At 42.6% G+C, this 26,764-nt stretch overlaps 1 long non-coding RNA gene across 3 annotated transcripts in view; it reads left to right on the forward strand.

Annotated features, from left to right (window-relative positions):
* The window catches only part of LOC123802444 (uncharacterized), a 51,683-nt gene that overhangs the window by 19,369 nt on the left and 5,550 nt on the right, over positions 1–26,764 (forward strand). The window contains exon 4 of one of the 3 annotated variants that reach the window (XR_015722092.1): positions 448–3,990. The exons of 1 other annotated variant lie outside the window; for it this stretch is intronic. This is a non-coding gene — a long non-coding RNA (uncharacterized LOC123802444). Of the gene's footprint in view, positions 1–447; positions 3,991–26,764 lie in introns of those variants that run through there. One more of the 3 variants, XR_006782543.2, reaches the window with a different exon arrangement.

Here is a 26,764-nt window from a genome sequence, read left to right on the forward strand (position 1 = left end):
ATCAGAAACTCAGGAACCCCTGAATCCAGCCTGGGTTAATTCAGAAATGAGCACTCGACCCTCCAAGGGGGAGTCTGATTTTCAAATGTACTTGTCTTCCTTCACTTAATACTGCTTGATTGGCTTAGAATGGCAGAGTGGGGACTCTCACAGTCGGAGGGGATATTAGCCAGGGCTTGGAGCCATGGCCTCAGGAATCCGCAGAGAGCGGCATCCGTGCCAGGAAGGCCCGGTAGGCAGGGTTCCAGGAGTCTGCTGTTGAAGGTGGTTTGCAAACCCCACAGCCCCATGCTTGAGTCCATTACGGTGCTCCTCCCCTGCGGCCGAGGCCATTCTTGGAAGAGTCGTGTCACAGTAGACGTTATTACCTTTCTTTCCTGGAGCAGGAATCCATCGTCCGGTCACGATCATCCGGGTCCAATTTTATTTTTGTTTTTTTTTTTCAAGTTTCAGAGATTTATTCAGCAGTGTAAACCCCAACACAATACACCAACATGATCTCATGCATTGAGAGGGGAAATCTTTCCTGGATAAAGAGGAAAATTACACAGATGGCTTCTGCAAGACCTCCATCCTAAGCAGCTTTATAGTGAAACATTTCATTTAGAAGTCTGGACCTTCTTTCTTCAGTTTGCAGTAATCTACACTCATCAAGTAAAACTTGTATTGATCATGGAGACCCAGTGTGTTCCAGGTTTCTGGTTATTTTTCTTATCCTAACTGACATCCAGATTGAACACTGCCAGGAGGAGCAAGACATAGAGCACTGCTCCAGTACCTTCTCCCCCTCTGAGCTCGGATGCTTCTTGGCTGGACCGAGGATCTGGTGGAAACAATGGTGATGGCAGAGGTCTCGGGTCCAGAAGGAGAACAGATCAAATCTGCAAGCCCCTATACCCTGTGTCCAGTTTCAGATCAATTTCTAGAATTCTCCAGCATCCCCCACCGGGAGCTCCAGGGTGCTGCCTGCTAGGCCCTCCGAAGGATGAGCTGGGGCTCTCAGGCTGGTGCTGAGCAGCAGAAGGAGGAGGGAGACCAGAATCCTGAAGAACTCAATCTTTTTGGCAGGGGAGGTGTCAGTGGGGTATCTGGAGGCCAGAGGCCAACGGGACGGAGAACACTGTCCTCTGTGAAAACTTAGGCTGTCATTAATATCATCGAGGCTCCAAAAGACACCCCAGCATTCTAATAAGAAATGAAAGCCCGAGAGGCTCAGTGCCCAGTCTGGTCGGCAGACGCTTGCCAGGCCAGGCGCCCCCAGCAGAGGGCGCACGCGGGGATGGGAGGGGCCACCACGCCACATCCCATCTGGTCCTGCTCCGCCAGAGCAGGGCAGGTACCAGGAGACCTGCCACCCCAGGGATCAGAGTCATTCAAAGGAGAGGCCCAGGAGTGTTGGGGGTGGGGAAGATAGAGACTGGGGCACCTGACCCCAGCCTAGCTCCCCAAATTTGCACATAGTTTTGCACGGATTGGGTTTCCACCTAGTGCAAGGCACAGCCTGGTCTTCCTGCACACTGCTTCCAGATTCACCTGCTGAAGATACCGCTCGAAACATGTGCTTCTTCTTTTTTTTTTTTAATGATTTTTTATTATATTATGTTAGTCACCATACAGTACATCCCCGGTTTCCGATGTAAGGCTCGATGATTCATTAGTTGTGTATAACACCCAGTGCACCATGCAATACGTGCCCTCCTTACTACCTTCTGCTCCAGGACCTACAGTGACTCCCCATTTCCACGGCATCATGTGAAGTCCCTGCCCGGTGTCCGGACCTTTAATGTCTGCCTGGTGTCTCCGCCCTTCCGGTCGGTGTCATGTCTCCGTGCACCGTTTCCCTGGGGCAGACTGGTGCCCTCGCTCGCTCGCCTCAAACTGCCACCGGCTTTCTCTTCTGTAAAATGGCCCTGGTAGTGCCCCCTCCCCCACAGAGTCGCTGGGGTGGGGATTATGTGAGAGAACACATGTGAACGACGCGCCTGGCACGCAGTAGGCATTATGGTAAGTGTTTGCGGTAATAGTGATTCTGCTCCTGCACGAATCCCTTCCTTTTTAACACCCCCCACCTCCTCGCCCAGCCAAGACGTCTCTGTCTTTCACAGCCCGGCTCAACGGGGCTCTTCTTCCCAGAAGCCATGCAGGGTCCCTTTGGGCCAGGAGTTTGCAAAGCTGGGGCGCACCTGAGAAAGTCTATTTTTCTTTTGCGTGGCTTAAAATGTTTTATTTCGGTGGTAGAAGCACATCACATGAACTTTACCACCGTAACCATGTGTAAGGGTACCGTGCAAGCAGTGTTGCATGTGTTCACACTGTTGTGCAACAGATCCTTCGAACTTGTTTATTTCGCAAAACCAGCACGGTGCACCCTGAACAAAACCTCCCCATTTCCCGCTTGCCCCAGCCCCTGGCAATCGCCCACTTTCGTCTCTATGAATTTGAATATTTTAGAGACTCAATATAAGCAGAATAGTACAATATTCGTCTTTTTGTAACTGGCTTCTGTCACTTAGCAGGACGTCCGCAAGGTTCATCCGTGTTCAGCGTGTGACAGGATTTCCTTCCTTTTTTAAGGCTGAATAACATTCTACCATATAGTGTATATACATACATATATACACATATTTGTACACCACATTTTTAAGAAAGATTTTAGTTCTTTATTTGAGAGAGAGAGGGAGAGAGCACGAGGGGGGGAGGGGCAGAGGAAGAAGCAGGCTCCCCGCTGAGTAGGCAGGCTGATGTGGGACTCGATCCTACGGCTCCGGGATCACAACCTGAGCTGAAGGCAGACGCTTAACCAACTGAGCCACCCAGGTGCCCCACTTCTTTGGTGTCTTTACCCCAAAGTGGGATTGCTGCATCGTACGGTGCTTCTGTGTTTGATTTTTTGAGGAACTGCCATACTGTTTTCCTTGGCTTTTGTGCCATTTTGCAGTCCCACGACCAGTGCACAGGGTTCCAATTCCTCCACATCCTGGCCGACACTTGTTATGCTCTGGTTTCTAATGGGTGGGAGGTGATCATCTCATTTGTCTGTTTTTGCTTTTACTGCGTGTAATTTTGGCGTCATATCCAAGAAATCATTGCAAAATCAAACGTCTTGAAGCTTTTCCCTGATGTTTTCTTCAAGGAGATTTATACTTTTGAGTCTCTTGTTTAGGTCTTTAATCAATTTTAAATTAATTTTTGTATATGGTATAAAGTAAGGATCCAACTTCATTTTTTTTGCACGTGGCTATCCAGTTTTCCTAGCACCATTTGTTGAAGAAATGGTCCTTTTCCCATCAAGTGGTCTTCGCATGCTTGTTGGAGATCATTTGACCATACAGGGCTATCCAGTGTTGCTAGAGATCCCAAGTGAATTTTAGGATGGATTTTTTTTTTTAATTTCTGAAAAAAAAAAAAAAAAGTCATTGGTATTTTGATTGGGATTGCGTTGAATCTGTAGAGCACTTTGGATAGTCATGACTTCTGAACAATATGTGGTTTTCTGATCCATGATCATGGGATGTCTCCATTTACTGGTGTGATTTTTTTAAAAATTAATTAATTAATTTTAGAGAGAGAGAGCACAAGTGCGAGGGACAGAAGGAGAGGGAGAGAATCCCAAGCAGATTCCATGCTGAGCGTGGAGTCCCACGCAGGGCTTGACCCCATGACCCTGAGATCACAACCTGAGTGGAAACCAAGAATTGGCCACCCAGGCACACCTACTTGTGTGATTTTTGTATGTTGGACCATCTTTGCATTCTGGGAATAAATTCCACTTGGTCATGGTGTCTTGGTCTTTTTAATGTGGTTGAATGTGGTCTGCTAGTGCTTTGTTGAGGATTTTGGAATCAATATTAGGGTAATTCTGGCCATCATAAAACAAGTTTAGGAGTGTTCCTTCCTCTGCAACTTTTTTGGAAGGGTTCAAGGAGGATTGGTATTAATTTTATTTTAAATATTTGGTGGAATTCTCCAGTGAAGTCATCTAGTCCTGGGCTTTTCATTGTTGGGCAGTTTTTTATTACTAATTCAAACTCCTTACTGCTTATAGGTCTGTTCAATTTTATTTTATTTTATTGAAATGCAATTGACATACAACATATTAGTTTCAGGTGTACAACATAATGATTCAATATTTGAACAATTGCAAAATGATCACCACACTAAGTCTAGTTAGCACCCATCACCATACATGGTTACACATTTTTTTTTCTTGCAATGAGATTTTTAAGATCTACTCTTTCAGCAACTTTCAGATGTGCAATACAGTATTATACTCACCATGCTACACATTGTACTCCTTAGATTTTCTCTCCCTTTCTTCCTTCCTTTCTTCTTTTCCTTTTCTTTTCTTTTTCAGATGTACAATATAGTGATTCAACAATTCTATACATTACTCAGTGCTCACCACCATAACTGTATTCTTTTATTTTTTAAGATTTGTTTATTCATTTGAGAGAGAGAGAGAGAGAGAGATAGCACGAGCAAGGGGAGGGGCAGAGGGAGAACAGACTCCCTCCTGAGTAGAGAGTCCAATGCCGGACTCGATCCCAGGACCCTGAGATCATGACCTGAGCCGAAGGCAGATGCTTAATTGACTGAGCCATCCAGGCACACCACTGTAACTGTATTCTTAATCCCCTTCATCTATTTCACCCATCCTCCCCACCCACCTCCCTTCTGGTAATGACCGGTTTGTTCTCTGTATATAACAGCCTGTTTTTTTGGTCTCTTTTTTTCTTTGTTTTTTGTTTCTTAAATTCCACATATGAGTGAAATCATATGTTATTTGTCTTTCTCTGACTTATTTCACTTAGCATTGTACCCTCCAGATCCATCTGTGTCATTGCAAATGGCAAGATTTCATTCATTTTTATGGCTGAATAATATTCCGTTGTGTATACAGACCACATATTCTTTATCCATTCATCTGTTGGTGGGCACTTGGATTGCTTCTGTAATTTGGCTATTGTAAAAACGCTACGACAAACACAGGGGTGCATATATCTTTTCAAATTAGTGTTTTCATGTTCTTTGGGTAAATACCCAGTAGTGGAATTACTGGAACATATGGTAATTTATTTTTAATTTTTTGAGGAAACTCCATAGTGTTTTCCACAGTGGCTCCACCAGTTTGCATTCTCACCAACAGGGCTCCTTTTTCTCCACATCCTCACCAGCATTTGTTGTTTCTTATGTTGTTGATTTTAGCCGTTCTGACTGGTGTGAGGTGATCTCTCATTGCGGTTTTGATGTGCATTTCCCTGATGATGAGTGATGTTGAGCATCTTTTCATGTGTCTGTTGGCCATCTAGATGTCTTCTTTGGAGAAATATCTGTTCATGTCTTCTGCCCATTTTTAATTGGATTATCATTACTATTACTATTGGTGTTGTTACATAAATTCTTCATAAATTTTGTATACTAACCCTTTATTGGATATGTCATTTGCAAATGTTTCCTTCCATTCAATAGGTTGTCTTTTAGTCCTGTTGATTGTTTCCTTCACTGTGCAGAAAACTTTTATTTTGATGACGTCCCAATAGTTTATTTTTGCTTTCTTTTCCTTTGCCTTAGGAGACATATCCAGAAAAGTGTTGCTATGGCTATTGTCAGTGAAATTACTGCCTGTGCACTCTTCTAGGATTTTTATGGTTCTAAGTCTCATATTTAGGGCTTTAATCCATTTTGAGTTTATTTTTGTGTATGGTGTAAGAAAGTGTTCCATTTTCATTATTTTGCATGTAGCTGTCCATTCACCCAACACCATTTGTTGAAGAGACTAAATTTTTCCCATTGGATATTCTTGCCTCCTTTGTTAAAGATTGATTAACCATATAATTGTGGGTAAGTTTATTTCTGGGCTCTCTTTGCTGTTCTATTGATCTATGTGTCTATCTTCGTGCAGGTACTATACTGTTTTTATTACTACAGCTTTGTAGTGTATATTGAAATCTGGGATTGTGGTACCTTCAGTTTTGTTCTTTTCCAAGATTACTTTAGCTGTTCGGGATCTTTTGTGGTTCTCTACAAGTTTTAGGATTATTTGTTCTAGTTCTGTGAAAAAGGCTGATGGTATTTTGATAGGGATTAAATGTGTACATGGCTTTGGATAATATAGATATTTTTAACATTATTGGTTCTCCCAATCCATGAGCATAAAATATCTTCCCATTTGTTCTTCTGTTTTGTTCATTTGTATTTTATAGTTTTTGGAGTATAGGTCTTTCACCTCCTTAGCTGAGTTTATTCCTAGGTATTTTATTACTTTTGGTGCAGTTGTAAATGAGATTGTTTTCTTAGTTTCCCTTTCTGCTACTTCATTATTAGTGTATAGAAATGCAGCAGATTTCTGTATATTAATTTTGTATCTTGTGACCTTACTGAATTCATTTATCAGTTCTAGCAGGCTTTTTTTGTGGAGTCTTTAGGATTTTCTGTATGGAATATCATGCCACCTACAAATAGCAAAAGTTTTACTTCTTTCTTATCAATTTTATTCCTTTTTCTTATCTGATTGCTACTGCTAGAACTTCCAGGACTGTGTTGAACAACATGAGGAGAGTGGACATCCTTGTCTTGTTCCTGACTTAGGAGAAAAGCTCTCAGTTTTTCACCATTGAGAGTGATGTTAGCTGTGGGTTTTTCGTATATGGCTTTTATTTCGTTGAGGGCTTTTTATCATGAATGGATGCTGTACTTCGTCAATGCTTTTTCTGTATCTACTGAGATGATATTTTTTTTAATCCTTTCTCTTGTTGATCTGACGTATCATGTTGATTGATTTGCAAATATTGAACCACCTTGCATCTCTGGAATAAATCCTACTTATTGTGGTGAATGATTTTTTAAATGTATTGTTGGATTCGGTTTGCTAATATATTATTGAGAATTTTTGCATCTTTGTTCATCAGAGATATTGGCCTGTAGTTCTCTTTTTTGGTAATGTCTTTATCTGGCTCTGGTGTCAGGGTAATACTGGCCTCATAGAATGAATTTGAAAATTTTCCTCCCTCTTTAATTTTTTGGAGCAGTTTTGAGAGAACAGGTATTAACTCTTATTTTTTTTTTTAAAGATTTTATTTATTTATTCGACAGAGATAGAGACAGCCAGCGAGAGAGGGAACACAAGCAGGGGGAGTGGGAGAGGAAGAAGCAGGCTCATAGCGGAAGAGCCTGATGTGGGGCTTGATCCCATAACGCTGGGATCATGCCCTGAACCGAAGGCAGACGCTTAACCGCTGTGCCACCCAGGCGCCCCAGGTATTAACTCTTAAAATGTTTGTTAGAATTTGCCTGTGAAGCCATCTGGTCCTGGGCTTTTGTTTGTTGGGAGTTTTTTGATTACTGATTCAATTTTATTGATGGTAAAATCAGTCTATTGAAATTTTCTATTTCTTCTTGATTCAGTTTTAGGAAGTTATATGTTTCTAGGAATTTATCCATATCTTCTTGGTTGTCCAATTTGTTGGCATATAATTTTCATAGTATTCTTTTACAATGGTTTGTATTTCTGTGGTGTTGGTTGTTATTTCTCCTCTTTCATTTGTGATTCTATTTATTTGAGTCCTCTCTCTCTCTCTTTTGATGAAGCTGCTAAAGGTTTATCAATTTTGTTGATCTTTTCAAACAACCAGCTTCTGGTTTCATTGATCTTTTCTATTGCGTTTTTTTTTTTTAAGTTTCTATATCATTTGTTTCTGTTCTAATCTTTATTTCCTTCCTTCTGCTGGTGTTGGATTTTGTTTGTTCTTTTTTTTCTAGCTTCTTTAGGTGTAAGTTTAGGTTGTTTATTTGAGATTTTTCTTGCTTCTTGAGGTAGGCCCATATTGGTAAAAATTCCCTCTTAGAACTGCTTTTGCTGCATCGCAAAGATTTTGGATGGTTGTGCTTTCATTTTCATTTGTTTCTATATAACTTTTGATTTCTCCATTGACCCATTCATTGTTTAATAGAATGTTATTTAACTTCCATGTATTTGTGGTCTTTCCAGATTTTTTTTGTGGTTAATTTCTAATTTCATGGCATTGTGTTCAGAAAAGATGCAAGGTATGACTTCAGTCTTTTTGAATTTGTTGAGACTAGTTTTGTGGCCTAATATGTGATCTATTCTGGAGAATGTTCCATGTGCACTTGAAAAGAATGTATTCCACCATTTTAGATGGAATGTTCTGAATGTATCTGTTAAATCCATCTGGTCCAGGGGCGCCTGGGTGGCACAGCGGTTAAGCGTCTGCCTTCGGCTCAGGGCGTGATCCCGGCGTTGTGGGATTGAGCCCCACATCAGGCTCCTCTGCTATGAGCCTGCTTCTTCCTCTCCCACTCCCCCTGCTTGTGTTCCCTCTCTCGCTGGCTGTCTCTATCTCTGTCAAATAAATAAATAAAATCTTAAAAAAAAAATCCATCTGGTCCACTGTATCTTTCAAAGCCACTGTTTCGTTGTTGATTTGCTGTTTAGATGATCTGTCCATTGATGTAAGTGGGGTGTTAAAATCCCCTACTATTATTGTAATACTATCGATTAGTTCCTTTATGTTTATGATTAACTGCTTTATGTATTTGGGTGTTCCCATGTTGGGCGCGTACATATTTACAATTGTTATATTCTCTTGTCGAATTGTCCCTTCTATTATTAGTGTCCTTCTTGTCTCTTGTTACAGTCTTTCTTTTAAAGTCTATTTTGTTCTATGTCAGTATTGCTAACCCAGCTTTCTTCTGACATCGATTCACATGATAAATGTTTCTCCATCTCCTCACTTTCAATCTGCAGGCATCTTTCAGTCTGAAATGAGTCTCTTATAGGCAGTATATAGGTCTTATTTTTTAATGTGCTCTGTAACCCTATGTTTTATTTATTTAGTTGTTTATTTATTTATTTAATCCTATGTCTTTTGATTGGAGTGTTTAGTCCATTTACATTCAAGTAATTACTGATAGATATGTATTTATCGATAAATAAAGTAATAAAATAGTTATTTTTTGGTTGTTTTTGTAGATTTTCTCTGATCCTTTTTTTTCTTGCTCTTTCATGGTTTATTGGCTTTCTTTAGTGATATATTTGGATTCCTTTCTCTTTATTCTTTGCATATCTATTTCTGGTTTTTGATTTGGGGTTACCCTTAGGTTTGTATAGAAGTTCTTCTCCATGTAGCAGTCTATATTAAGTTGATGGTCACTTAGGTTTGAATCCATTCTTTACTCCTCACCTCCCCTTCTACATTTTAGGTATGTGGCGACATACTTCACATCCTTTTGTGAGTCCCTTGACTTATTTTTACAGACATCTTTTTTTTTTTTTAACTGCTTTTGTGCTTCCAACTTTTTTACTCTCACTTATGGTTTTTCTTTCCACTCAAAGAGCCCCCTCTAATATTTTTTTCAGAGCTGGTTTAGTGGTCATGAATGCCTTTAGTTTTTGTTTGCCTGAGAAATCCTTATCTCTCTTTCTATTCTGAAAGGTAGCCTTGCCACATTGTTTTCTTGGCTGCAGATTTTTCCCTTTCAGAACTGTGAATGTATCATGCCACTCCCTTCTGGCTTGTAAAGTTTCTGCTGAAAAATCTGCTGATGGCCTTATGGGGTTTCCCTTGTATGTAATTGCTTTCTTTTCTCTTGCTGCTTTTAAACTTTTTTCTTTAGCACTACTTTTCCCTTTCTTTTTAAAAAAGATTTTATTTTTAAGAAATCTCTACACCCAACATGGGGCTTGAACTCACAACCCCAAGATCAAGAGTTGCATGCTCTACCAACTGAGCCAGCCAGGTGCCCCTACTTTTTGTTATTTTAATTACTATGTGTCTTGGGGTGGGCCCCCCTTGGGTTGATTTTTTTGGGAGTTCTACTTCAGACTGGCAGAACAAACTCCAGAACTAAATGTGGACCAGTGTCACCTTATTCATTTATTTGACACAGAGAGAGAGAGAGAGAGAGAGCGCACCAGAGGAGAGAGGGGCAGAGAGAGAGAAGGAGAAGCAGACTTCCTGCTGAGCAGGGAGCCCAATGCCTAATGCAGGGCTTGATCCCAGGACTCCAGGATCATGACCTGAGGTGATGGCAGACCCTTAACTGACTGAACCACCCAGGCACCCCTATGATCATTACTTTAAATTCTCTTTCAATAGTATTACTTATCTCCATTTTGCTTAGGTCTTTTGCTGTGGTTTTTGTCCTGTTCTTTCATTTGGGACATATTCCTATGTCTCCTCATTTTGCCTAACTCTCTGTGTCTGTTTCTGTGTGTTAGGAAAGTCGGCTACATCTCTTGTTCTTATAAGTAATGTGCGGAGCAGGCATTTTTAATGAGGTGGCACCGGTCCTTTTCCACAGGGGATGCACAGCCACTGGGGAGACCAGGGTGGCCATGGTTGCTCCTTGAAATGCACGTGGGGGGTTGGGTGCTGTAGTTTTAATAAGATGTGGTTGTCCCCCCACCCCCAGGAGGTTGGGAGATGCAGTGTTGGCATGGTTTGCCCCTGTCTTTCGGGGGAGGAGACCTGCAGACCTGGGACTGAGGCAGGTCTGGCTAAAGGGGTCAGGGCCCAGTGTAAGCAAGTTAGGTGGTGAATGCCCTGCTGCACTCGTTCCCACAGGTGGTTGTGTGTTTATGCCGAGAGGCAGGCAAAATGGCACCTGCTAACTCCTTTGTTCCTGGAGAAGTCCCTCAGGGAACTCTGAGCTTAGTAACTACCTCTCCCTCCTATACGCTCCAGGTATTTTTCACACGGCAGCTTGTATGCTGTATCTCTGCAGGCTGTTTGCTGTGCTTTGTCTTTAAGGGTGGGGACTCAGCTTCCTATCTCCCTCCGAGCTCTCCCAGAGCCAAGCCTGCTGATTTTTAAAGTTCCGGGCTTTATGTCTCCCTGGCTGAAAGAACTCAATCAAATGTGGCCCCTCTGGTTTCCAACACCAAATGCTATGTGGATTTGTCCTCCCGGTGCAAGCTCCCTGGTGTGATAGTCTGTTTTTCACTCCTCTCTGCGCCCATAACTCCTTCTCTCCATTGGTCAGACCCATGGGGCTTAGCTCTCTCCACCACATCCCTGCCCTGCCTACCTTCTTCAGTGTGGCCTCTTTTCTGCATTTAGTCGTGGAGTTTGTTCTGTCAGGCTTTGGGTCATTTTCTGGGTTATTTGCACTGATGTGAGTGTGTTCTAGTTGTATCCATGGGAGGAGGTGAGTTTAGGGTCCTACCATCTTCCCGGAAGTTTCTCTTGCTTTTTTCTCCATTCTGTAACTCTATGTGTTTTAGTTGGAGTGTTTAGTCCATTTACATTCCAAGTAATTGTTAATAGGTATGTATGTATTGCCATTTTGTTATGTGTTTTATCATCATTTTTGTAGTTCTTTGTTCCTTTCTTCTCTTGGTCTCTTCTCTCATGGTTTGCAGGCTTTCCTTAGTGATATCTTGAATTCCTTTCTCTGCATGTTTTGCATATCTGTCACCAGTTTTTGATTTGTAGTTACTATTAGGTTTGTATATAACGTCCTCTGCATATAGCCATCCATATTAAGCTGATGGTCGCTTCAGCTTGAACCCATTTTAAAAGCACTAAATTTTTACTCCTCTCCCCTTCATGTTTTAGATATTGGTATGATAGTTTACATCCTTTTATTCTGTGAGTCTCTCGATTGATTTTTATAGATATACTCAATTTTACTGCTCTTGGGCTTCCTACTTTTCTTACTCCTGTTTATGGTCTTTCCTTTCCACTCCAAGAGTCCTCTTAACATTTCTTGTAAGGCTGGTTTAGTGGTGAAGAATTCCTTTAACTTTTGTTTGTCTGGGAAACTCTTTTTCTCTTCTCTTTATCTGAATGATAGCCTCACTGAATAGAGTATTTTTGGTTGCAAGGTGTTTTTTTTTTTCTTTCAGTACTGTGAATATATCATGCCACTGTCTTTTAGCCTGCAAAATTTCTGGTGAAAAATCAGCTGATAGAGTCATGGGATTTTCCTTGTGTGTAACTGCTTTTCATTGCTCCTTTAAAAATTCTCTCTTTACACTACTTTTTGTCATTTTAATTACTGTGTGTCTTGGTGTGGATCTTCTTGGGTTGATTTTGTTGGGGTTAGGGGAGGGTCTCTGTGCCTCCTGGATCTGGATTTCTGTTTCCTTCCCTAGTTCAGAGTGCTTTCTGCTATTATTTCTTCAGATGAATTTTCTGCCCTTTTTCTCTCTCTTCTCCTTCTGGGATGTATATAGTACAAATGTTATTATATTTGATAGTGTCACTGAGTTCCCTAAATCTATTCTTATTTTTTATTATGCCTTTTTTTTCTCCTGTTCAGCTTGATTGCTTTCCATTACTCTGTCTTCCAGGTCACTGATCCATTCTTTTTTTTTTTTTTTTTAAAGATTTTATTTATTTATTTGAGAGAGAGAGAGAGAGAGAGAGCATGAGAAGGGGGATGGTCAGCAGGAGAAGCAGACTCCCCCGCTGAGCAGGGAGCCTGATGTGGGACTCGATTCTGGGACTCCAGGATCATGACCTGAGCCAAAGGCAGTAGCTCAACCAACTGCACCACCCAGGCACCTCACCGATCCATTCTTATGCCTCCTCTAGCCTAACTTAATTTTAGTTATTGAGTTCTTCATCTCTGTCTTTTTAAAATGTTTTCTATCTCTTTGTTCAGGATCTCACTGAAATCTTTCACTCTTTTCTCAAGTCCAGTGAATATCTATATGATCATTACTTAAAATTCTCTATCAGGCATATTACTTATCTCTGTTTTATTTAGCTCTCTTACTGTGATTTTGTCTTGTTCTTTCATTTGGGACATATTCTTCTGTCCCCTCATTTTGTCTAACTGTGTCTGTTTCGTGTGATAGGAAAGTCAGCTACATCTCCTGCTCTCGAAAGTGATGACCTTATGAAGAAGAGGTCCTTTAGTGCCCTGCAGTGTGGTGTCCCCTGTTCACCAGAACCTGGTGCTTCAGGGTGTCTCCTAGTTGTGTTATGTGCACCCTACCTTTGTGGCTGAGCCACATTTCCTTCAGTCCAGTCACCTGCAGTGATTTTCTTTGCCTGTTTTGGGCAGGGTTTGGTCCCCATGTTGTTAGTAGGCCAGTATGGGTTTGCCTTGGGCTTACGTTGGGTCAGAACAGGCATTTGCCAAAGTTGGTGGCACCAAACTGCAAGGCACTCTCCCTGTGTTGTCCCCTGAGAAGCTTTCAAAGATTTATTTATTAATTTGAGAGAGGGGGAGAGAGAGAGAGAGAGAGAGAGAGAGAGCACATGCCTTGTGCTTGTGGGGGGAGGGGCAGAGGGAGAGAAAATCTCAAGCAGACTCTGTTCTGAGTGCAAAGCCTGATGTGGGGCTCAATCCCATGGCCCTGGGATCATGACCTGAGCCAAAATCAAGAGTTGGACACCTAACTGACTGAGCCACCCAGGTGCCCTGTCCCCTGAGAAGCTTTCATTGGTGGGTGGGGCCTGCAGTCAGACCAGATGTTCATGATCCAGTGTTGATTGGTGTGTATTTTTAGGAATTTATCCATTTCCCCTGGTTAACCAATTTGTTGATGTACAGTTGTTCACAATTTTCTCTTACGTAATAGTTTTTATGTCTGTAAAATCAGTTTAGGGTCTCCTCTTCCATTTCTGATTTTAGTTATTTTGAGTCTTCTTTTTTTTTTTCCTCAGTTAATCCAGCTAAGGGTTTGCAACTTTGTTTATCTTTTCAAAAACCAACTTTTAATTTTGTTGATTTTTTTCTATTGCTTTTTTCTATTCTCCATCTCATTTATCTCTGCTCTAATCTTTTATTATTTCCTTCCTCTGCTAGCTTGGTTTTAGTTCATTCTTCTTTTTCTAGTTCCTTGAGGTATGAAGTTAGGTTGTTGATTTGAGAGTTCTTTTTTTAATGTAAGCATTTACAGCTATAAGCTTCCCCTTGTTTTCATTTCATCTCATAAAATTTGGTATATTATGTTTTTGTTTTCATTTATCTCAAGGTATTTTCTAATTTCCTTTGTAATTTATTCTTTGGTCCATTGGTTATTTAACAGCATGTTATTTAATTTTCATGAATTTGTGGATTTTCATTTTCCTTCTGCTATTGATTTCTAGTGCCTTCTATTGTTATTGGGAAAAGATACCTTCTATGATTTCAATCTTTTAACTTGTTTTGTGGCCTAACACGTGGTTTATCTTAGAGACTGTTTTGTATGCACGTGAGAAGAATATACGTTCTGTTATTGTTGGGTGTTCTGCATACTTCTGTTAGGTGCAGTTAGTCTAGAGTATCATTCAGGTCATGCGTTTACTTATTGGCCTTCTGTCTGGTTATTCGCTTTCTTTCCTTAAAAAAATTATACCATCTATTGAAAGAAACATATTCACAGGGTTCAGAATTTTAAAAATACTTGAGGTCCTTCCATTTTTGTCTCCCACTCCCCAGTTCTCCTCTCCAGAGGCACCCAGTGTTATCAGCTTCTTGACTGTTTTGGGGAGCTTTAAAGAAAATACATATTTCTGGGGCTCTTCCCAGAGTTTTTGATATCGTAGATCTGGGTAGGGTTCTGGAAAACTGTACTTTTTTTTTTTTTTAAGATTTTATTTATTTATTCGACAGAGAGAGAGACAGCCAGCGAGAGAGGGAACACAAGCAGGGGGAGTGGGAGAGGAAGAAGCAGGCTCACAGCTGAGGAGCCTGATGTGGGGCTTGATCCCATAACGCTGGGATCACGCCCTGAGCCGAAGGCAGACGCTTAACCGCTGTGCCACCCAGGCGCCCCTGGAAAACTGTACTTTTAGTAAGCCTCCACACAAGGTGACTCGTTGCTCCCGATATGAGGATTACTGCTCTAATCATCTTCCACATAAATGAACATGCGGCTCAAGCATTTTATTGAAAAGGGCTAAGGTTCTGAGTGGGATGGGGTACTCAGGGTAGATAATTGAGAACAGAAATTTTCAAAGGATAAGAGGCCATAAAAAGAGCATTTTGTGGCTGGGCAGTGGTATGGAGAAAAGGCTGGTCTGGAATTAGGTGTCCTGGGTTCTCGTCCCAGATTTGCCACCAGTTGTTTGATATGTTGGACACCAGTCAATGCCCTTCTTTGTCCTAGGTTTCCTACCCATGAAGGAAGATATTCGACAAGATAGTCTGTAGAGCCCCCTTCCCTGCAGCTCTAACATTAGGGGATTCCAAGCCTCTGCTTTCCTATAACCCATCCATGTGCTTGTCAGTGTTTCAGAATGTTTGCATCCATATTCATCATTCCCTCCCTCCCTCCTCAGACATGTACTGAGCTTGAAGTGAGAGTTGTATTTTCTATGAAAAGCATCTGGAAAGGGGATCCCAGGCAGAGGGATTAGTGTGTGCATGAATACATGGAGGCAAGAAATAGCATGGTCTCTCTTTGTGGGGAGGGGTTGTAACTGGCTCAGCATAAGTAGGATGGGGAGATTAGGGAGCACGTTCTGGGCACCTGATGGGAAGGTAGGAGGGTCCAGGCATTAAGGGCCTTGTGAGCCAGTCTAAGGAGTTAGGGCTCTGGTCTAGAGGCAATGAGGAGGCATTGAAGATTTTATACGGGAGAGTGATTCCCTCTAATTTAATTTTAGGAAGAATACTCTAGCAGCAATATGGAAGGTAAACTGGAGGAAGGCAATACAAGCATAAGGGAGACCAGGAAGGAGGCTATGGCCTAAATCCAAGCGAGAAATCCTGACAACGTGAATTTAAATAGTGAACTTGAGGGGGGCCTGGGAGGCTCAGTCGGTTGAGTGTCCAACTTTTGATTTCAGTTCAGGTCATGATCTTGGGTCCTAGGACTGAGTCCCATGTCAGGCTCCACACTCAGCGTGGAGCCTTCTCTGCCCCTCCCCCCACTCACGTTCTTTTTCTCTGAAGTAAATGGATAAATCTTTATAAATAAATAACCAGTGAGCTTGAAAGAGTAGATGGATTCAAGAGACAGTAAAAAGAAAGGCTTGATGGGATTGGTAACTGATTGGACGAGCAGGTGAAAGAGATTTTAGTGATGCTTGTCTTCTCTGAGTCTTTATGTCAGTGAAATCATCCTATTAAAAAGGCTTTATAAAAAGAAAAAGCTGTTGATTCCACTGTTATTTTTGACAGAAGACTGGAAGCATTCTGAGCTGCTTTTGAGGTGTGTTCCCCTCATGCAGCCTGTGGGATTGACTTAGCTTGGCAGAGCAGTGATGGAGGGAGGCCCCCATTGCTAACTTCCGAGGCTGAAGAGAGCTTGAGGAAGGTGGTACAGGGCCACCTAAGATCTTTGAGGGTCAGAAGCATGCCACCCCAGGTCACATGAAGTATAATAAAATGCACCTGCACAAACAATTGAATATCACTCACATCTAAGTACACGAGAGTCGCGTTACACTTGCCTGTTTGACGAAGGTTACATTTTGCAGGCAAACATTTATTGTGATCGGCTATTTTTAGTCTTTGAAGTCAATCTCTTTTGTTTGCTTGTTGGTTGCTTTTTAGCTTGCAAACATTTTGCTCAGCCTCAGCTCTGTGTGAAGTGACCTGGGGTGCACTGAGGCCGGGGGGGGGCGGTTTCGGGGAGCCCTGCTGCATCCACAGAAGGAGCTTTCTACCCACGAGAGAGCTGCTCCACCAGAAGGGCTTCCTGTTCCTGGACATAATTTTATTTCAGGCCAACTAACATTCATTTAGCACCTGGTACATGCCAGCCACTGTCCCGCCATCAGACCTGCGGCAGGAAGGATTTCTGGCCTTAATGGGAAACAGGAAAGCATGGTCTCTGGAGTCCCTCCGTGTTTAATGATTTCATGGCCATGAAGGCACTGTCTAGCGGCCTGCCACTCAAAGTGTGATTCTGGGCCGAGCAGCATTGGCTGGGAGCTTGTTAGAAATGCGGATCTCAGGTGCCCCCAGCCCTAGGAATCAGAATTTGCATTCTCACAAGCTCCCAGGTGATTCATGTATACAAGACAGCTTGAGAAGTGCTGTCCTTGTGCCCTGACAGCCTCCATTGCTCTCACCAGCAGTGGCCTGTCTTGGGCTGATCACGGCTCTCAGCTTAAGGACTTATTTGTAACATAGGGTCGTCATTAGCTGATGACCACAAATGCACCCCCAGCCAGCAACTCTGGGCCCCAGTGGGGCTGGCTAGAGGCTGTGGACTATTCAGAAGCTCGTGGGGTACGCTCAGGCGGGGGGGTCACGGTCTGGATGAAGAAGGGGCCTGCCAAAGACTCACTGCCAGCCTCAGAGCACCCTCCTGTACCCACAGAAGCCCATTCTGTCTTGCACAATGAGTGTCCTTGGCTGACCTGGGATGGGCATGGAGCAGCGTGGGGCTTTCTTCAATGGGCAGGCCGAGGACGCTGCTGCTATGAGGGTTCTGCCTTTGGGGAGGGCAGAGCTTCGCCTGCATGGACCCTGGGCAGGCTGGAATTCTGATTTTCCTTCCTACCACCTGGGAGTTGGGATGCCCCTCAGTCACTTACTCCCTAAGCATTTGCTAAGCACCCACTGTGTGCCAGGTATTTTGTCAACATCTGATTAATCTGTGCCCCAATATCTCCCAAGGAGTGGCTGGGAGCCGAGGCTCAGCCTTGCGAGGGCACTGGCCCAGGCTGCCTGGTGGGTTCCACTGCAGGCACCCCCTGAGAAAGCCAAGGCACAGGGCCTAACAGGCCGTGGGGTGGGCGGGGCAAGCAACTGGGGAGTGACAGGCCCGGCAGGGACTGAAGCAGGTGGCACCCAGCACCAGCCCTCACCGGGTTTGCAGTCCTGGGAGTGTTACAACAAATGCCCACGTGACTCTAAGGTAGGGTGGCAGATCCCAGAAGGTAGAGCCCTGGCTGCTGGGTGGCCACAAAGTGCTGAAGGGTCTCCCGCCTCCCTCTCAGGGAGCCCATGGGAAGCCCTGCGCTCATGAGGATGCTCAGCCGGGGCCTCCTCCCTGCAGGCCCTCCTGCCTGAGGACTCACCACTGGTCTGCTTTCTCGTGGTTTCTTTTCCACCTGTCTGGCTACTGATTTCTAATATCGTAGCTCAATCTTTTTTTTTTTTTTTTGGAGTGTATCTATTTTGTTATTCAGACTTGTATTGTTCCCAATTATTTTTCCCTTTTAAATGGCCTCATTTTACCTCCTGTCCTCTCAAACCTTTTAAGCCTTCTGGTTTCCTTTCAGATCTCCTCTTAAATTATTTGTTTTTATTGTGATATTTCCGTCCGATTTAAAAAACCATATTTTTCTGACTCGAAAGTGTAATGCATTTTTATTGCTAAATGTTTGGAAAATATAGGAAAAGGGTATAAAGAAGAAAATTAAACTATCCCATTAAGCTCTCCTCTAGGGATAAGCACTGTCGCTTTATTCCAGTCTCTCCAACTACTTTTTCTATCTACACACAGAGAAGCTGCTGTAACCCTTTGTCCGCCACCTGTGCTGTAAATATTTCCCCACGGTTTGATGTTTGTTGAGAAAACATCTTCATTTCCTCATAGCAAAAGTTGCCTACGCTTGTTCGAATATCCAGCCACATGAATGGTCTACAGCGAACAGCACAAGCGCCCCTTCCTCCACACCCGCACCCCTGCGCCTCGGAAGACCAACCCAACATCAAGACCAGGAACTGTTTCACATCCATCCCTCTAGAATCAGAAAATGCATTTTTAAGTATGTCTGAAACAAGAATTGTATCAGACACACGGTTATGCCTTTTGCCTTTGCGCTCCACAACGTGATGGGTGGGTGTCTTCCCACGTGAGCTCCGAGTGGGGTGGAGGTGGGGTTGTGAAGGCCTCACAGGCAGGGTGGGGTTCGTGGCCTTGAGACAGGACACCCCGGAAGGCCGCACTTGCCCGTCGGTCACCGGAGGGGTTCCCAAGGGAGCTCATGTATGTGACTCAGCAGCCAGATGGGGATCAAGGCACCATTCATTTCATTACTCGCTGAGCAAATGCCTGAAACTGGAGAGGCCTGGGTTTGAAAACCGGCCCACGACGTGCATCCTGGTGCTTCTATCTTAGAGCGGCTCCCTGTTACTGCAATTAGTGAGCCGGAGGCCCGGGAGCAGGCTGCGGATGTGGGCGGTGGCTTCTCCGGTTCCCCGGTTCCCTGTCAGAAGAGGTGCTGGGGTAGCCAGCTGTCCAGGCTGCAGCTCTGCCTGAGCAGGGGTTTTTTGGAGTCTCTTGGATTCCATGTAATGATGATAGCAACTCGCACGGAGTTACCGTGCGCCGGGCACAGCTCTGGACCTGCTTCTTACATACTAACCCTAATCCTCACGAGCGCTCTGGAAAGCAAACACGGTAGGATAGTATTTTAGACTGAGAATGTTTTCCAGAGAAGAAAATTGAGGCACAGAGTGGTTAAGTAACTTGTCAACGGTCACCCAGCTGGCTAGATGTAGAATCTGGATTTGAACGCAGACAGCCTCATTTCTGGGTTCCTAACCGTGATGCTGTTCGGGTTCGTTTGTAATGGCTGTCGTCATGTACGTCATCCAGCGTCCGGATCCGCGGGGAAACTTCCTACGGCACGACGCCACCCGCGCGGCGTGTGCTCTTGTCGCACAGTGATGAGTGGACATCCGGGCACTTACACTGCACCCATGTGAGCGCGCATCCTCATTCACCTTCCGAATCGGGAGGCCCAGGACGGTCTGGACGGGCGGCCGCACCTCACACAGGACTCAAAGGCAGAAGCTGGTCTTCAGTGCAGAGCCAGGCCGAGTCTGGGCATCCGGCCGGCCCCAGCGCGAGGGAACCTGAAGGAGATCCCCAGAACCCAGGCGGAGGGACAGCCACGCCCCCCGAGGCAGCCCGGGAGCTACCAGCCCACGAGGGTGAGCCTGGAGGGCAGCCTAGGGAAGAGCAGGCGTGGGCGTGCCCATTGAACACAGTTACCTCACCCCTGCTAGACGGGGTCTGATCAAAGCGTAACAACTCCTCCTTCAGGCTTGGGGTGTGTGCAGAAGAAGTGGCAGAGCCATCTTCCCTGCACGGGGAAGTACACGCAGAGCTGACACATTCTTTTTAACCACCACACATCAAGCCATCAAAAGGATTAATCTCTTCACGAGCATTTAGACGCGCGCTGCGTCTCTTTAGACGTAAGCAAAGCTCAGGGAATAAATCCCACTCCTTCTACTGAGCTTTCCATTTTCCCTGAGCTGCTTTTATGTCCTCCAGTAAAGTTGTATAGTTTTTGTCACATAGGAATTTCACATTTCTTGTTAAATTTATACCTAGGCATTTTACAGCTGTTATTATTTTGAACTTAGGGTGTTTTAAAGCGCATATATATATATATATATATATATATATATATAGTGCTTGTATATTTTTATATTGTCAGATCTGTCCACCTTTTCCTTCGCACCTGCGAACTTCGATACTAGCTTAGAAACGTTTTCTCCACTCCAAGATTATGGAGCCATTTGCTTAGATTTCTTCTAAAACTTTCATGTTTTAACTTAGTATGATTGAAAGCTTTTTGTTTGCACTAAAGTAACATAAGGGTTTATTTAGCATCTGGTATGAGGACTCAACTTTATCTTCCGAATTGTTGCCAGTTGAACCAACATAATGTATTGAGTTACCCATCTTTTCCCCACTGATTCAAAGTCGTACCTTTCTCACACATCAAATTCTTATATTTAGTGAATCTCCTCCTCGGTTTTGTGTTCTGTTCGATTGATCTGTTAGTTTATTCCCCGGCCGATACTACAAAATGACTTTATTTCTTATTAGAAAAGCAATAAAGGCTTATTACAGAAAGATCAGAAAATGCACAGACACAAACAAACAAAAACCACTCATGATTCTATCCCGGGATAACTACCATTTTACTATGGTGTCTATCATTCCAGATCGTTTCATTTATATAAACATATGTAAATATATATTCAGACAATATAAAATTAAGACAATGCTGTATAGTTTTGCAAACTTTTTTCACTCTCTGATACTTCAAGAATGTTTCCTTGCTAATAAATCCTCTTTTTTTTTTTAAAGAGAGAGTGAGAGACAAAGATCAAGCACAAGTAGGGGGAGGGGCAAAGGGAGACAGAGAATCTCAAGCAGATTCCGGGCTGAGTGTGGAGCCCGACGTTGGGCTTGATCTCACCACCCTGGGATCATGACCTGAGCTGAAATCAAGAGCTAGATGCTGAACCACCCAGGTGCCCCCTAATAAATACTCTTTTTAGAACATTTTTATTGGAAAGTATTACATGCATGCAGAAAAGTACACAAAACACACACATTAAACTCAGCGATTCATCACAAAGTGAACACCCATGTAACCACAATTCTCGTCAGGAAATACCATACGTCAGGACCCCGGAAGCCCCATCTTATGTGCTGTCATTTCCCTACTTCTTCCCACGAGGATAAGCTTCCTTGTTTTTCTTTTAGAATTTTACCACCTGAGCTTTTATCCCTAAACAATATCATTAATCCTGCCTAATTTATGAACTCTATAGAAATGGAATTACGTACCCCTTGAGTTTTTTTTTTTGTGTGTGTGACTGGCTTCTTTTACTCAACATTATATTTACAACAACCCTCCATGTTGATGTAGCAAGGGTTTCCTTCACTTTTATGGCTGTGTCGTACTTCATTAGAGGACTATACCACAATTTATTTATAATTCTTTCTAGGCACATTTGGATTGCTTCCAGGCTTTTTAAAAATATTTTTTTATTTTTTAAAAAATATTTTATTTATTTATTTTGAGGTGGGGGGAGAGGAGCAGAGGGAGAGAGAATCCTAAGCTGACTCCACTCTGAGCACTGAACCCAACACAGGGCTCAATCTCACGACCCTGAGATCATGACCTGAGCCAAAGTCAAGAGTTGGACGCTTAACCAACTGAGTCACCCAGGCGCCCCAAGATTTTTTATTTTTAAGTAATATCTACACCCAATGTGGGATTCGAACTTACAACCCTGAGGCAAGACTCACGTGCTCTTCTGACTGAGCCAGCCAGGTGCCCTTCTCTGCTTCTATTAATTTGACTATTTTAGATTCCACAAATAAGTGAGATCGTGCAGTATTTCTCTTTCTGTGTCTGGCTTATTCAACTTAGCATAATACCCTCCAAATTCATTCAAATTGTAGCAAATGGCAGATTTCCTTCTTTTTTGAGACTGAATAATATTATAATATATCATATTCTAATATATCACATTTTCTTTATCCATTCATCTGTTGACAGATATTTAGATCGTCTCCATTCCTTGGCTCTTGTGAATATTGCTCTGAGGAACATGGAAGTGAAGTTAACTCCTTGAGATACTGATTTCATTTCCTTTGGATATACATCCAGAAGTGGGATTGATGGATCATAGGGAAGGGTTATTTTTAATTTTTTGAGAAACTGCCATACTGTTTTCCATAGTGGCTGCACCAATTTATATTGCCACTGACAGTTTATAAGAGTTCCCTTTTCTCCACATCCTTGCCAACACATCTTTTGTCTTTTTGATCATAGCCATTCTAACAGCTGTGAGGGGAGATCTCATTGTGGTTTTGATCTGCATTTCCCTGATGATGAGTGACATTGAGAAGCCGTGCGTATATGTGTTGGCCAAGTAGTTTGCTAGTGTTTTATTTAAAAAAAAAAAAAACTTGGAATTTTGTATTTATAATCAAGAGAAAGACTTATCTGTAATTTTTCTTCCTGGTAATGTCCTTTTGGATCAAGGTTATGTAGACTTCATAAAGTGGATTATGAAAGTATTCTTTTCTATTCTCTGAAAGAGTTTATGTAAGATTAGAATTATTTTTCCAATAAATATTTGGAAGCATCAGACATCAGATTCAATTCGTAGCTACTCAGGTTCTCTAAGTCTCCTTATATCCGTTTTTGGTCAAATGTTTTTCTAGGAATTAGTCCAGTTTTGGATTTGTTGGCGTGGTGTTCCTGTTTCTTCTTACTATCTTCTTGAAGTCTGTTGATGCTATCCTGATACTGGTTATTTGCATTCTCGTTCTCTCTGGAACAAAGCTCATACATTTTATTATTTTTTTCCAAAGAAAACAAAATTTGTCTTTTATTTTACTGATTTTTGCTCGTTATCCTTTTTTCTCCTTTCTTTGAGTTTTATTTGTTGTTCTTTTCTAGCTTTTTAAGGAAAGATACTTAGATAATGGATTTTTTTTCTTTTCTAGCACATGCATTTAAAGCTATAAATTGCACTCTATTCATAGTTTTTGCTGCGTCTCACAATTTTGATGTCATATTTTTATTATCCTTCAGTTCAAAAGATTTTTTTATTTTTCTTTGTGATTTCATCTTTGCCTCCTGGGTTACTTAGAAGTATATTGCTTAATTTCTGCACATTTGTGGCTTTTCTAGCTACCTGGTGTAACTGATTTCCTGCTTAATTCCACTGCAGTCAGAAAATGTATTATATGATCTCGATACTTTGAAATATGTTGAGGCTTGCTTTATGGCCAAGTCTGTTGCTGACTTTAGTAAACATTCCATTTGCACTTGAAAATAATACAGATTCTGTGGTTGTTAGATGCAGTGTCCTATATGTGTCAGTTAAGTCAGTTTGCTAATAGTGTCCTAATCTTCTGAATTCTTATGGATTTTTAATCATTTTCAGTTACAGATGAGGGGCAGCGGAGTAGGCCACTCCAAAATATGCCATCCGGCATAAGGATGATTTTGAGCTAAAGGCAATTGAGAAGAAGCAAACACAAGAAAAACTCCTCCCCACGTCACCCCCACCAGGAAGGACAGGATGATTGATAACCAGCACAGACAACTCTAGAGTCTTTTCAGTCGGGAAATGGGGCCAGAGGAGTCTACATAGCAAATCTTACTCCGCTGTATGTTTACTTTCCCATGATTTGCTGTCTTAGAAGCTCAAAGTCCCTTCCTCTGGTCACTTCTGTATAATTTATCGCTCTTTTGTAGAGACGCTACAGAAGCCCAAGTGCTAACCAGCCCTTTAAGTTACTCCTTGTTAAGACCTGTGTGTATGTGTGATGCAGGCGTTAATTGACTTGTCTGTTTTCCTCTTGTTTTTTTTTTTTTTTTTTTTGTAAATATTTTATTTGTTTATTTTTAGAGAGAGAGGGCACATGTGTGAGGGGGGGAGGACGGAGGGGGCAGAGAGAGAAAGAGAGAATCTTTTTTTTTTAAGATTTTATTTATTTATTTATTTATTTATTTATTTATTTGAATGAGTGAGAGAGAGAACAAGGCGGGGGGGGGGGGGACAGAGGGAGAGAGAGAAGCAGACTCCCTGAGGAGCAGGGAGCTGGATACAAGGCTTGATCCCAGGACCCTGAGATCATGACCTGAGCCAAAGGCAGATGCTTAACCGACTGAGCCACCCAGGCACCCTGAGAGAGAGAATCTTAAGCAGGTTTCATGCCCAGTGCAGAGCCTGATGTGGGGCTCAATCTTGTAACCTTGAGGTCATGACCTGAGCCGAAATCAAGAGTTGGACACTCAAAGAACTGAGCCACCCAGGCACCCCTGTTTTCCTCTTGTTAATTTGTTGTTGTTGTTGTTTTCAGTCTCATTTGCGGGGTCCCAACCAGTGAACCTAAGATGGGTAGAGGAAAAACCCTTTTCCTCTCCTACAGTTTTGGCAACTGTGAAGGGCCAGTAAAAGCTTGGGATGCCCCACTGGCTTTGGAACCTACGGATGAAATCCTGGAACAATGGCTAAAAGCTGGCAAGAGGTTAAGAATTCATTTGTCGGGGCGCCTGGGTGGCACAGCAGTTAAAGCGTCTGCCTTCGGCTCAGGGCGAGATCCCGGAGTTCTGGGATCGAGCCCCACATCAGGCTCCTCCGCTATGAGCCTGCTTCTTCCTCTCCCACTCCCTCTGCTTGTGTTCCCTCTCTCGCTGGCTGTCTCTATCTCTGTCAAATAAATAAATAAAATCTTAAAAAAAAAAAAAAAAGAATTCATTTGTCATGTCAACCTCCTGGATGTCTGGTTGTGGTGGGTGGTTGAGAGAGGAAGGTAAGAATTCTTCCTTGTCCTTCCCCCGCCCCCCCAAATTTAGATTAATAGGAGAAAATACTTGTGTGAGATAGTTCTTTGGGTTTGTGCTGTTTTTGCTATTTGTTATTGATCTGATTCTCTCCCAAGGGCAGACATCATTTCTCTGTCTTTGTCTTTTGTGTCATTTGTCATAGTGGGGAGAATCATAAGATAAAACATAAGTATAGGTCCTATAAGCCCCTTGTTTGAGTTGGCCTCACAGATTGGTGACTTGACTTTTCCCTGGACTGCTATTTGGACAAACTTTGCTGTGGGTCACCAATTAAAAAAAGACAAAAACAAAAACCACGAGATGAATTTCTCCTTCTGTCTCATTCATGTCTTGAGAGTTTGGCTTGGATCCAATGAGCGTATACTTTCCTTGTTTTTTTCTGTCTCCTCAGGAGTGCAGATTGTTGGGGTCTGCCTCCATAGGTGACGAGCTATCAGGCTGGGAATCTGAGACACTTCCTCCCCAACTGTGGCAGCAATCAGGGGAATTTGTTTGGAGAAGGGGTCACAGCTCATAAGAAGCCCTTGTTGGCTTTAACCCTTGCTGCCTTGGCAGTGCTGGGGAAATCCCATCCTGGCATTGCCTCCCTGGGACTGCAGATTAGTGTGTCTGCACTTAAAGACGTCTAACTTCTGTTGGACACTGGCGCTTCCTTACTGCATGTGACAACAAAGGCCTTTGCTTTCTTTGACAATCTCTGCGAGTGACCTTTGTGGATCACAGAGGTTTCATCATCTGTACCTGTTCTGGGAACGCTGCTTACGTCCATGGTAAAATTTTACTCTAGGCCTAGAAAGTTGTCTCTGGGTCTTCCCTTAAAAAGGTTTTCTGGGCACCTGGCTTAGTCAGTGGAGCGTGTGGCTCTTGCCCTTGGGATTGTGAGTTTGAGCCCATGTAGGGTGTAGAGATGACTTAAAAGTAAAATCTTAAAAAAAAAAAAAAAAAAAGGCTTTCTTGTTTGTGCTGCATTTGGAATGAGTATACCTGTGGGAAATCCTATCTACTGATGGCCAGGTTATAGATCTTTTGATTTGAAAACATTTTTATACATAAGTGGATTTCTAGAGAGCTCTCATTCCAAATACCATATTGGTACCTTTGGAAAGATCACATTGTAAGGAGGGCACATGACACAAGGCATTACCATTAGCCTCAGGGACTCCTTTAAACGAAAAGGCAAAAGTCAGCCATTAAAAGTCAAAGACAGAATTTGGAAATCAGCAGGAAGAAAGTGACCTGTCTCATACAAGGGAGCCCCCATAGGTTCCAGTACCCAAGATCGTGTGGTATTGGTGAACATATATGAATGAAATAGAATAGAGAGCCCATAAACAGACCCACATAAATCTAGTCAACTGATCTTTGACAAAGGAACAAAGACAATACAATGGACTAAAGATGCAATTTCAACAAATGGTGCTGGACATGTACAGGCAAAAAAGTGAATGTAGACACAGATGTTAGGCCTTTCATAAAAATTAACTCAAAACTGATCATGGACCTACGTGTAAAACACAAAACTATATAAAAACGACTCTGTGAAAGACAATGTCAAGAGAAGAGAAGACAAACCACAGACTGGGAGACAGTATCTGCGAAAGCACATCTGATAAGGGATCGTTGTCCAAAATATACGAAGAGCTCTTAAAACTCAATGATAAGGAAACAAACAACCCAATTTAAAAATAGGTCAGAAACCTTAACAGCCACTTTGCCAAAGAAGATATACAGATAGTAAATAAACCCATGAAAAGATTCTTGTCATCAAGGAAATGTCTCACTTTGGT

Source organism: Ursus americanus, chromosome 28 (genome assembly GCF_024610735.1).
Source record: "Ursus americanus isolate L20-20 chromosome 28, mUrsAme1.1.p, whole genome shotgun sequence".
NCBI lineage: Eukaryota > Metazoa > Chordata > Mammalia > Carnivora > Ursidae > Ursus > Ursus americanus.